General features: G+C 34.5%; 1 pseudogene; it reads left to right on the top strand.

Moving 5' to 3' along the window:
- Positions 1 to 2,740: 2,740 nt before the first annotated feature.
- Positions 2,741 to 6,975, top strand: LOC129300108 (uncharacterized; annotated as a pseudogene).
- The last annotated feature ends 6,891 nt before the right edge of the window (positions 6,976 to 13,866 follow it).

Raw genomic sequence — 13,866 nt, 5'->3', positions numbered from 1 at the left:
TTATATAACATGTTATGGGAACAAAAAAAAAGTTTTTCACATTCTTTCTTATTTCAAAATAATAATCCCAGATCATCTGAAATATTTTTTTCATTTTTTAATTTTTTATAGCAATATTTAGTCCTTTTGTGTTTTAAATATTTTTTTTTTGAAAATATGATACCAAATAGATTTTTGTTTTGTTTTAGAAAATAGAAAACTATTCTTAAAATATGTTACTAAACAAGCCCTACGTCTTTTTTTCTCTCACCACCAGAAATATTACACTTCTCAAGTTCAAGGCATTAGATTTGTCCCCTTTCATAGAATGAAATTTGAATATTTATAATAAAATAACTATGTAATCACAGAGAGGAAATAACACAAAGAGAGTAAAGTATAAATTATGCGGGATTTCCCTTTTTTTTTATACTTATTCTTTCTTTCTTTTTTTAACTTAATTATGTTATAAGTAATTATTTGTGATGATAAAAAATTTAGATTCAACAATTATTGATGAAACTTACTGAAAAATAGTAGCATATGTACCAATTAGATAATTGTTGCCGAAAATATCTAAATGCCATTGCTTATTAATTTAAAGAACACTTCACTTTTAATATTTTAAAAGTCAATCATTTGCGGTGGTGAAAGTTAGACATTAAATAGGCTGATAATCCAGTAAATGAGGACTTTGTTGCTTACTTCAAATGGCATTTTGGTTAATGCTCTCTGAATAAGCAATGAATCAGATCTTGGATGATCTCAATTTAGAACAGAAAAGGCAGATATCAATTTCGTTAATGATCTTCTTATGATTAATTAAACTGTTATTATGATAATAGATTATTTTCTGGAGGGCCCCTCAAAACTCTTGCTGGTACTTGAGACAATGCCTTTCTTAAGGAGTACTTTTTAGTTGTTATCACATGCCCTGACAAATTCCACTCATTTCTTTTCTCATTTCTATTTATTTTTCTTTAAATTTGTTCTAACAAATAAAGTGAGCTAGCACCAAAATTGATTTGAAAGAAGAAAAACTAAAAGAAAAGGAAAAAAGAGAAATTGAAAACCAAGAGAGGGAAAAGCCCTTGGGGTGGTTTAAACATAGTAGTTCATTAGTTCAACTTTATTAATTGTCAATGCCAAATTATAACCTCATTTATTACTCAAAAAGAGAACAACTAAATTGCGCTTCTGCTTGATGAGGAATTGTCTTTTTCTCTTTTGCAATTTTATGCGTTTGCCTTTGTCTGAAGCCAAAGGAAAAAGAATCACTGACATAATAACTATTTGAGTTCAGCACAGGACATTAAGTACCTAGCTCAACCTACTCCAAATAGTAATGAGGTGAAAATAAAATAAACATAATTGAAAGGTACATTATCATTAATATTTAGAATTTATCACTATCACTAACTAGTGGAATGTGGGAATATAATGGAAAAACATACACAAGAGAAAAAGCTTAGCAAACAGAGAAACACACACACAGAGTGGACGCACGTTGTTTTCGTAATGAAAGCAGGTTGTCACTCTCAGCCCAAAAGGCAAGGTACTCTCAAATCTCAATCACAATCACATTCCTCTCTAGACGTGTTTATATTGCAGTAAAGACTTATTTTTTTCTTATTAGAAACGAAAATTAATCAATATGAGGAAGAGCTGAGAGGCGTGAGAGCAGATCAAACATGGTTATCATATTACTTTGGTATTTAAAACAATGGAACGCTTTTGTTGGAAGCGACTGTGAGCTCGTTAGAAACCTCGTCGTTTTCCTCCTTCTACTGTGGTGGGTTTTTGTTGCTTTCTGTTTCGCTCTGTTCTAGACAAATATAAAAGAACTTTTTTCTTGCGGGAGCAGGGATTTGCGTTTCTGGGTCTGTCTTTCTGCTTTCAAGTTTCCCGCTTTGCCTCTGTTTATGAATTTATGAATTCTCTTCCTCATTGGGAGACTTTGTCTCGCAAGAGTCGGTTCCTATCTGCCTTTTTGTATAATTGCATGCTGCTTTGATATTGCATTTCACTTTATCAATGGCTTAACTGTTAACTTCAACCTCTTATTGCCCATCTTACAGGATAAATAAAGTTATATTGCATTGTATTCTTTCTCGTTTCCCGGGAAAGTGGAAAGCAGATGAATACCAGAGCACGAACCAGTACGACCACCACCTCCCCTTCAGGCAACCAAAGCTTCTTTAAATGATGAAAATAAAGTAATAAATTTCTCCTTCTCCTTTTCTTCCTCTTCTTCCTCTTCTTCTTACAGATTTTATCTTGTTTTTCTGGTGTCCCCTGGGGAGATCTTGAAGAACCAAGCACCCTGTTATGTTTGTCAATTTCTCCAGAAAATTAGGCTCTCTACCATCAAAGGTTCCAAAATTTTCACGTTATTTGAAATGAACTTCTCCGTGTGTTTGTAAACGAAAACCTTGATTCAGAGCCTAAATCAAGAACTGCTTTGATCACAAGCATGAAATTTTCCAACTCCTTTGAGAATTATTCTTATCGAACTCTTCAATCGACATAAATTGGAAATGTGAAGGCTTTGGTCCGCATCCGAAAATTGGGTTCTATCTCTGATCTGAAGAAACGAATAGATTTGTGCTTCAGCTTCTTTGTTGAACAGTCAAATTAGTTTGCTTATAAAACAGATTCATTACTGACTGTGAAAATGCAGGGCAAGATGGAAACTCGAGGGAGCAGAGCGATGGGTGCCCAGAAACCTTGAAAATGGACGTCGATCCAACAGAGAAAGGAAATGGCCTTGATACAAGACGTACACCATCATTCTCACATGTTTCATTTACTTCTTTCAACTAACTGTTACTTCTATAAATAATTTATCAATTTAGATATCTGTTCACACTTACAGGTAGATAAGTTGAAGAGAAAGCTCAGACACGAAGAAATGTTCACAGGGCGTTAGAAAGAGCATTTACGAGACCTCTGGGAGCTCTGCCACGACTTCCTCCGTATCTTCCTCCTTATGTTAGCATCTCTCTATGTTTGTCTTTCTTATTTACTGCTATCCTAGAACTTTGTGCTTTCATCTCTTTATATCTAAAATGAATTGTTTTTGGAATTCAGACATTGGAGCTTCTTGCTGAAGTAGCAGTACTGGAGGAGGAGGTGGTACGATTAGAAGAACAGGTTGTGAATTTCAGGAAAGGTTTATACCAGGAAGCTGTGTACACTTCCTCTAAGAGAAATTTGGAAATTTTGAATGATTCGATTGAGCAAAACTCACTCAGGAGCTCCAAACACCAACGATCAAAATCTTTGTCTCAAAGCGAGTTTAATCTAACAACCATGGCTAGGCCTCAGCCTCCTATTGCCAGAAGTACTTCCAGTAGAAAGCTACTATTTTCATCTGACACTACTATCTCTGATAACACCGCTGGGAAACAATTGCATAGAAAGCAAACTCAATCTCATCTATCCCAGAAGAAGGAAGAGGGAAAGAGAATCTATCGTTTAGTAATGCTGTCATGAAGGACACGCAGTCTCCAGAAAAGAAAACTTCCAAAGCCAGTACTCCAGTGAAGAAAACTCCTGTCAAACAGGAATCGGCAGAGAAGTTACAGGTAACTTACATTAACACTTTCAAGAAACAATCTCTGAAATAGTTGTAGTTATTTCAACAGGTTCAATTTCAGCACTCCTGTAGTTTTGTTGCCATCAGTTTTAGATGAGTTGGATCAATGATTTTCAGTAAAATTGCACACTTGTCAAATATTTCCAATTTCAATGACGGCTTTTGCTTGTTCAGCTGGAGTGGAGATTAACAGATCAGGAAAGAGCAGGTGATAGAGCATCAGAAGTTGATATCACGCCTAATGGAATATCAGAGGATATTGTGAAGTGCTTGTGCAGCATATTTATCAGAATATGCACATCGAAGGACAGATTAGGAGAGCTCAATGATCCCTATGGCATTAATCCTCAATCCAAAAAGAGAGATATTGGTCCCTATAAAAATCTATGTGAAGTGAAAGCGTCAACGGTTGATCTCAACAGAACAACAAATGCATTGTTTCTGATCCGTAGACTTGAGTAAGTTTTGAAAGGCTAATTCTTTTTAGCTATTGATTGATAGAATCAATGAGTGTCCGTAACTAACCTGATAAAGTGGTTGGTATTCAGGTTCCTACTTGGGAAGCTTGCTTCTGTGAAATTGAAGGGTCTTACTCATCATCAGAAACTCGCATTCTGGATAAACACTTATAATTCCTGCATGTTGAATGTAAGATATACTGTCCTGTCACAAATTAGCTTCATCTTGCTGTAATTTATGGCAGAAGACAGGTCTCATTTTGATTTTGGATGTTTTAGGCATATTTGAGACAAGGCATACCAGAGAGTCCTGAAATGGTTGTGGCGCTAATGCAGGAGGTACATTGATCAGGACAATGCAGTTTAAGGTTTACATATTGCAAGGACAATTAATTTAAGTTTTCAAAAATTCAGTACACATTAGACTCCAAAATAAACAAATTTGTTACACACACCTGAGTCACTTTTCAGAAGGATTAATGCAAAGACTAGTTTTACATGAAAATTCAAGCTGATTCATATTTGTCCATGTTTTTACCAGGCAACATTAGTAGTAGGGGGCCAGTTGCTCAATGCAATTACGATAGAGCATTTCATTCTGAGACTGCCTTATCACCTGAAGTTTGTAAGTTCCCCAATCATGCAATGTGCTTTTAGACCTGATGAAGTTCCTTTTTCTTCAAAGTCCTTGCTATTTGAACAGTTATATAATTGTCTTCAAATTGATTATAATTCATCCATTGATTTTTCAACTTCGCTTCCTGCAACAGTCATGCCCAAAATCACAAAAAAACGACGAGATTATCAGTAGAAGCATGTTTGGACTGGAATGGTCTGAACCCTTGGTTACATTCGCACTCTCCTGTGGAAGCTGGTCTTCACCTGCAGTATGTTTTCTTCTCCCCACTTCAACTTACCAATATTTTAGCCATCTTTACACTGATTAGTTGTTTGTGAGCACACAAATCTTCATACTTTTGAAACTTAGGCCAAGGTTGTTGTTCTTGGGTTGTGAGAGATTCATTTAATACCACTTGTTGGTATCCGCCAAAAATGTCCAGTAGTAACATTGTTGTCATAGTCTAGATCTGTTTCTTGATGTGGATAAGTGTATAAATCTCGTGTCCTGCGTGTATATGAAGGTGAGGGTGTACACAGCATCTCAAGTTGAGAACGAATTAGAAGCAGCAAAGAGAGATTATTTACAGGCAGCGGTTGGCATTACAAACACAAACAAGGTCATAATCCCAAAATGCTCGACTGGTATTTACTGGATTTTGCAAAGGACTTAGAATCTTTACTGGACTGGGTTTGCCTGCAACTTCCTCATGACCTCAGAAATGAAACAATCAAGTGCCTCCAGAGAAGTGGAAGAGAGCCTCCTGTCTCTCAGCTGGTACAAATAATGCCGTACGAGTTCAGTTTCAGGCTGCTTTTGCGCCATTCATGAGAGGTGTAGGTTTCTTAGACTTTGATATGGTGGGTTTGTATATTTCATAGTTTTTTTTTTCTTTTTTTCTTTTAGACAAAACAAAGTACACAAACACGTCAGCGTAAAGTAAATGTTTGTGGAAATTGGGTTGCTAGCAATTAGCAAATCATACATAGAAATGGCGGTTTCGTTAGAAAGTGATGTGGGTGGCTGCGAAAGTTTTGGAGATAATCTCACATTGCTCACAACAGTGTTTAGAGTTGACAAATCGGGAAAACCAATTTGGGACATAAGGATAAATTGAGTCTCTTAATTATTTATTATTCATGGTTTGTTGCCTTGATTAAGTTATGTGTTTTAGGAGTCAGCACAGCCAAGTGTCCTAGAATGGTCACCTGAAATATTCGAGGAAATCAAATAACAATAACTCAAGAAATGATATGAAATCAAGTCACGGGTACTTATATCTTTGATTGAAATAGCCGAATGGTCTAAGAACATCCGGAAAATGCAGCAGAAAGAAGGGAAGAAATTACAATCAGAGGGAGGGGAAGAACATTAAAACCAGAAGGATAAGATCACAAAACTTCTCTACCCCAAACCCTTGATTTCCCCCTTGCTAATAGCCCCCAATCATCCTTGAACCACAGAGGTGGCTTGCGAATGCTAGTGCCCCTCCAAATGCTTCGCTACGCTCAGCTTGCAGGGTACTGTGCTTGTGGGGAGAGAGGTTCCTCCCTTTATTTTCTCTCATTTTCCCTATTCCCACCATTGATTTAATTTTATTTAATGAATTTATTTAAATTACAAATTTGATGAATGGTGAGGATTGGGAAAAGGAGGGAAAAGAAGAGAAGAGAAAGGAAGGAACCCTGTCCCGTGCTTGTGACACTTGTCCCAAAGGTACCTAAATCTGATTTGCATCCTCGTCTTTGTTTGCTAGCTCTAGCTGATCATCCACTTTGTCTTGCCAAGTCATTGTCACAGCCAGTAGTCGTTCCATGGCATCCCTCCTCAAGATTGACCTTGTCCTCAAGGTCAAAGTGTGGATCATTGTTCTTTAAGAAGGATTCATTTTCCTAAGTAGGATCAATCTCCGCATCCCACTGAATGAGATATTGTTTCATTTCCTCATTGTGAATATTAACTACCTGGGTGCCCCAAAAGGTACGAGAAGACAACATTGGCCCTTCATCAACAATGAGTAATGGAAGTAGTGATCAAAAGGGTTAACTTCACATTTCTTGAGGAGCAAGACATGAAAGACTGAGTGGATTCAGGCCTCATGAAAAAGCTAGAGTAAGCCATGAACCCAATCTTTTCAACAACCTAAAATGGCCCAAAATATTTCAGGCCCAATTTTTAATTCTTACACTACTACACCGTGTTTTGTTTATAGGGCTGGAACCTCAGGAAAACCCAATCTCCCACTTCAAAATGGACCTCAGTCCTTCTTTTATCAGCAAATTTCTTCATGGGGTCTTAACCAAATGTTGTTTGAGATTCAATAACATGTCACGCGCTGCTCCAACACTTCTTGAACATCAGAAGGTGCTTCGGCCGAAGAGGATGCGCCAATTAAATTGGGAGGATCCCTCCCATGCACTACTAGAAAGGGTGTCATGCCAGTTGCAAATTGGTAGGAAGTATTGCACCAAAATTCAGCCCATGTTAACCAATTGACTCACTGTTTGGGTTCATCAAATACAAAGCATTGCAGGTACATTTCGAGGCACTTATTCAAAGCTTCACTATGCCTATCTATTTAAACATGATAGGAAGAGCTCATTTTCAAAGTACTGCCTTGAAGCTTAAATAGATGCTGCTAGAATGAGTTGGTGAATACCTTGTCCATTTCTGTAACAACCGACTTTGGGATCCTATGTAACTTAACTACTAAATTAACAAATGCTTTTGCAACTTGAGCACTATTGCAAGAAGCTTTAAGAGGTGTACAGTGTCCATATTTTGATAATTTATTTACAACTGCGATAGTAATAGAAAAACATTTAGAAACGAGCAAACCCGTCACAAAGTCCATGGCCATGTCTTCCCATATTTGCAAGGTATGAGTAAAGGATTCAGCAACCCACTAGGGAAGTGTTTGGGAGCTCTTAGCCTATTGATAAATTCTGCACTTCCTGATATAATCTCTAGTATCCCTTCTTGTAGGCCAATGGAAATGAGAAAAAAAAAAAAAATCCAGGCATGGGTTCTCAAGGAACCCAAGTGTCCCCTAACACGAGAGAAGTGGGATTCTTGCAAGATTTTTAGAATTAACTCAGTGGCATATATAGGTATTACAATTCTATTTTTCCAGTCAAGTAAGTCCTTCATGCAAACTAAAGTCATTCATTTTACCCGAATCTTCATTGAACTCTTGAATCTTCATATGTAATTCATTCGAGTCCTTCAAATAGCTTTTTATTTCTTCAAGAAATGAATTGTGGGGCATGGTAACAGCCATATTAAAAGGCTTGGAGAGGGAATCAGCAGCTTGAATATTTTTCCAGGCTTTTATTCAATAGAATATCTCCACCCCAACAATTTTGGAAGCCATATTTGCTGCTCGGGTGTCTGTGTCATTTGATCTGATAGATGCTTCAAACTTTTTGGATAAATCTAGATAATGAAGTAATTCTCGAAGAGACAATTTCTGAATTTGGCAACAGCCTCAATGATAACATATAACTCTCGGATGTACATTGATTGCGCTTGCATCCCAAGAGATAACTTCTTGGAAAAATAAGCAATAAGCTTATTGTTTTTGGATGGCACAACCCTAATCCCACCACCCAAAGCATCAGTCTCCACTATAAATGGCTTGGAGAAATCAAGAAGAGTTAGAATAGGGTCTTCCATAAAGGCCTTCTTCAAATTTTCAAAAGCCATTCTCGTTGTCTCAATCCATTCAAAGCTATTCTTGTGAGGTAACTCTGTAGGATGAGCAATGGCTGCATATCGATGTATAAACCTAAGGTAACAACCTGTCAAGCCCAAAAATCCTCTCAACTTAGATACAATTTTAAGAGCTAACCAATCCACAACAACCTGAGTCTTCTCAGGGTCTATTTCCACCCTTTTTGCAATAACAACATGGGCCAAGTAGTGAATCATAAATTGTCCAATTGAGCATCTTCCTAACTTAGCAAAGAGTTGGTGTTCTACTAAGCATTCTAATGCTAGCTTCAAGTGATTCAGATGTTCTTCCCAGTTGGAAGAATACACAAATATGCCATCGAAAAACAACAGTATGAATAGCCTTAAATAAGGTTGAAACACATTGTTCATAAGTGATTGAAATGTTGCAGTCACGTTAGTGAGCCCAGACCGCATGACTAACCACTCACAATGCCCATGGTGTGTGTGAAATGTGTCTTGTGTCGGTCTTCTCTGACCAGAATCTAATGGTATCTAAAGCGCAAATCCAACTTTGAAAAGTAGCAAGTAGCCTTCAATTCATCCATGGTTGGAATTGGACATGAGTGTAATGGTGCTCCTAAATTAGGAGACTAATTAGCTCACTAACCATGGATTAACCTAAGAAGACTATCCAAGAATGATTAACCTAACCCAACTCAACTTGTATTTTCTTTTCAAAAGAAATATGTTCCAAAATTCATACCAAAATGTGATCCCAGTTTTTCATCATCTAAATACATCAACAATTCACTAATAATATAAAAGCATGGGATCAAGATATTTGAAAAAAATTGCATAGCATCTAATCATCATCACAGCATATTCACATGCAATCTTACTAGATGCCATCACATATAAATCCCACATATACATACTTGACAACCTCAAGTCATATTCACATGCTACAATGAGCTTACTCTTCACATGTTCATCTATTTAACTCATAACAAATTTCGTCCAATTCACCTTTTGCTAATTCAAAAGCTATGCGATGTCATTGCATAAATTAAACAAGTGTATCATATATCCATGCATAACCAATTCGACTCATTTGCACTAGTATTTTGGCCATCTAAATTTAACCCATACATATTACAACAAGCCTAGGGCCCAAAATACACAACCATCACATTGCAAAACCCATAATGTAAGTGACAAAAAATTAAATTCTCTAGTTGGTAATATCAAAAGTAATTCATACACATAAACTTAAAACAAACATAGCCTACAAAAGTCTCTAGGCTTGTCTCTCTTTTCCTCTTTCCCATTTAGATGAGCTAGCACCCACAAAATATTGAAGAAATAAAGGTGAGTATAACTACTCAGTAATTAAAGTACATCTAACACACATAAATGTATGCCAAGCAATTATAAATGCAAGTGGCCATTTTTAACATTAACATTCATACAAGTGATTATTATCAATTCATAAGATCATTTAACAAGTATATAGCATATTTAGGCATAATATGTCACAAATCAGTCATGATAAACATATTCAACTTCCCTATAGCCTACAAGCCATTATACTCAATTAGGCCCACAAGCCTTTATTCTCGTAATGCCACACTTCCACATGTTATTCATAATCAAAATTATGTACAAATGATTTTCAAATATAATGCATAATTAATGTTCTCCTTATAGCCTCCTTATACCTTCAGACATGAAATTTGTGAGCTTAGTCAGTGGGTTAGTCTATGCAGGAGACTACCCTAAGCCAAATCCAATTAATGAAGACTCATCGGGCTAGGGTTATGTCAATCACTAAAGGAACACGGTTTCCTTAAGCCACAACCAATAGGGTGTCCCCTCCCATGCTAGCCTCACTCTAACAAAAATTAATGGGCACAATGTTATTACGGACTAGTTACTCTACAAAGTAACTTTGCTACAATGCACAACAATGGAAGAAGGGCCTACAACCCCACGAGTCCAACAATAGTAGCTAATGTACCATATGGAATTTGGGTAAATCATAACTTCCTTTATTAAGACAAACTCCTGCTATATGATCATGCCATGCAAAGGTCAATTAAAACAAGGCCATAACCCTCTTTCATATAGACTTTGCATACATGCTTATTTCAAATCATAACATCATATACATATCAACATACAGTCTCATTTATCAAACCATTTCAATTTTACAATTAATAATCAAGCCATAATGCACAATATAGCCTCTATATATATATATATATATCAAGTCATAGCTTCAACATAGTCAATTTTCACAAGTTTAAAGCCACCCATTGCATTTAATATAAATATGATATCTCAATACCATTTTTTGTTTTATGTAAATAATTAACTAACACACAATTGTACATATTAAATTTTTCTCGATTACTTCAAACGTTTGAGAAATTAAATGTTATCCCTCTAGTTATAACACTTTTAAAGTTTTTCTAAGCTTGATTGGTGTCAAATAACAATTAATTATATTACATGTCAATAGCATCATCAACACAATACACACTCATGTTCCAACACTTGAGCATTTTCAAGACCTTAGTTTTAATCCTTTGAATTTTAAAAATTTAATTTCATATTTTTGAACCTATTTACTTGGTTCAAGTGTTTTTTTTTAACTCACATTAGTTCATTGAAGTTGTAGCCAAATTAAATTAACCTTCAGACAATTTTTTAATAATAAAATTTTTCTTTTCTATATCATAAATTCGTACATAAAAATATTCAAAAAATTGCAAACTTAATCTCAAACTTATCACATTATATAGCTTTAATACTTTGTTGCTACATACTTCTATATCCTACTCCCAAATAATCCTAATTATTAAATCAACTTATAATTTCTGATTTACTAAAAATCTAACTATAGAAGTCTAGGATTTTACTCAACTTTCAAATTTAAATTTCATTAATAAAATAATATTCTAAAATATTCATTATATTTTTAACAATATTAACAACTATATTTATTCATCGTAAATTCATTCTCTTTCAAACTCTTAATTTTTTCATAGCCATAAAATCAAAAACTAAAAGAAAAGATGATTAAAAAAAATATTTTAGGCATTTATATAGTCTTCAAAGACTTGAAGTCTCACTCAAAATATCCTGTTACGAAGCCTTGGATAAAATTTTCTTCCCGTTGCGCGCACGCTCTGTTTTCGTTTTCCTCTCTGTGGGATGCCGAAGAAATGAAAGAATGAAGAACAGGAGTGTGTGTTTTTTATTAGGCGTGGGTCCTACACTTCCTTTCATTTTTTTTCATATATATGTACGCCAAACACGCACTGACACACACAAGAACGGATTGGAAATCCGTCCCCCATCCCCCTTCTCTTTCTTTTTTAAATAAATTTATCTCCACTTTCTTTCTTTTTTTTTTTAACGATAATAATAATAATAATATTATTTTTATTTTTTTTAAAAAAATCATAATTTAGGATTTATTTTATATTAGATCCAATAATACTTTTCTAATTAAAATTATTTATTTTAAAATATTTTTTTAAAATTATCCATTTTAATTAATTTTGAATTAAATTTTGTCATGTTACAATGAGTCCTCGATGGTGACAATATTTAAGGCTCTATAATAAGTTCAAAAACCTCAACGTTCCATCCTTCATTTTAACCATAGCATAAAAGCTGAACACGGACTCGTGCTTGGTCTGATGATTCCCTCTTCCAGCATTTCCTATTGCTTCTGGTTGAAGGGATTTCTATAGGGTCTAACCTTAATAGGAGGTGCTCCCTCTTGAATTGGGATAGCTAATCATGACTCCTCTTTGGTAGGAATCCCCTTGGAATTTCAAACACCACTTGGTATTAAAGCAACAACTTTGCCCGGTCAGGAGGATTATCGATAGGCAAATCTAAAGATGGAGGTGTCAATCAACTCATAATTATAGGAGGAAATTAGCTCAATGATCTCAAAAAATACAGCTCTCATAAATTATGAATAAAATTTTTAAATATTTTAAAATATACTCATTCATAAAATCAATTAAATATATTTTACTTTTTTATCATTAGATTAAATTTATTATTAAAACATAATATATGTATTGTAACTAATTTTTAACTGACTGAATCTTTTATTTTTTTTCTCTGAATCATTCTTTTTTTTTAAATATAAATTGCTAATGTCTTTTTCATCGTAAAGCTTCTCTTCTCTCTCCTTTGTTTTTCTCATAAACACTATGACAGATGAAAAGACATTAGATATTGAAAAGAAATTTTCATTCGAAAAGCAGAAGACTAGGTTAAAATCTATTATCTGTCATTAGATTTTCACCATTTTCACATCTCTTGGTAATATTGAATTTTTTGCATACTGTGTTTAATTCATTTTGAGCAAATGATTATGTATTTTTCATGTTACTGATATGTGATACTACATCATTGAGATATATATATATATATATATTTATAAATTTATATCTGATGTCTAGTTATATTAATCTGTGATAGTATATCAGTGATATATAACAATATATCAACAATATAGTATAGCGAATCAGTAATACAAAAAATACATAATTATTTACTCAAAATGGATCAAATACAATCCACAAAATTTTTTGGACTCTTAACTTATCATAGAAAGTCAAATACCTAAACTAGTAAAATAAAAAATTATGAATCTGTAGCTCCATGTTTTTGCCAACGTGCTCCGTTCCGTCAAATATCGATGATGTATCTTATCTCGCGTTTGTCTCTTGTAGCTGTAATTGTGGCTCACTCACACTACTTTGCTGTCTCACATTCTCTTCTGTCTAATTTCATCTTCTCTCTTGTTCCAAAGAATTTTTTACATTTTGAATCTTTTAATACTTGAAAAAATTAGATATTGAAAGGACATTTTTATAAATTAATTATAAATTAAATATTAAAAAGATTATTTTTAAAATTTAATAAAGGATAGATTATTTTTTTATTTAATTTTATGATATGAGTTATGTGTGCAATGTCTCTAATTAAAGTAGTTCATAAACATGCAACTCTTTGATAGCATTGGTGTTACTATACCTACGTAGTTGATGGAATTGAACATGTTCTGGGGCCTCTTTACCGGTACCTTACAATGTCACCACTTCTCCCTCTTGTGAGAATTTCAACTGAGCCATGCTATAATAAATAATAAAAAAAGTGCTCTCCTAACATGGCCAGCCATCTGGCTGTTAACACCATCATAGCCTATAGCCTCCAGTATGAACGCACCAACTTTCATGGGAACCCTTAAATCTGGAGAGGAAGCTCTTAGATAATCTAATTCCCATGTAAATAACTCTTGCCACTAGCTGATAAGCCTAATTTGTATGGGCCTCAAATTAACTAAGCTACAACTTAAATGTGTATATGGTTCAACTTAGGTCATTCTTCCCAATAAGTTGAATTGAGATTGATTTTAGAACTAATTCTTAAGTGAATAAACAGCAGCAAAAAGTTTTGATTCAATTACCTGAACAGCAATTAAAATTAACCTAAACTAGTATTTTCAC

The sequence above is a fragment of the Prosopis cineraria genome, unplaced genomic scaffold (genome assembly GCF_029017545.1).
Source record: "Prosopis cineraria cultivar Desert tree isolate PC_DT_omini unplaced genomic scaffold, ASM2901754v1 PC1433, whole genome shotgun sequence".
Taxonomy (NCBI): domain Eukaryota; kingdom Viridiplantae; phylum Streptophyta; class Magnoliopsida; order Fabales; family Fabaceae; genus Prosopis; species Prosopis cineraria.
This window is presented reverse-complemented; position numbering and strand designations above follow the sequence as displayed.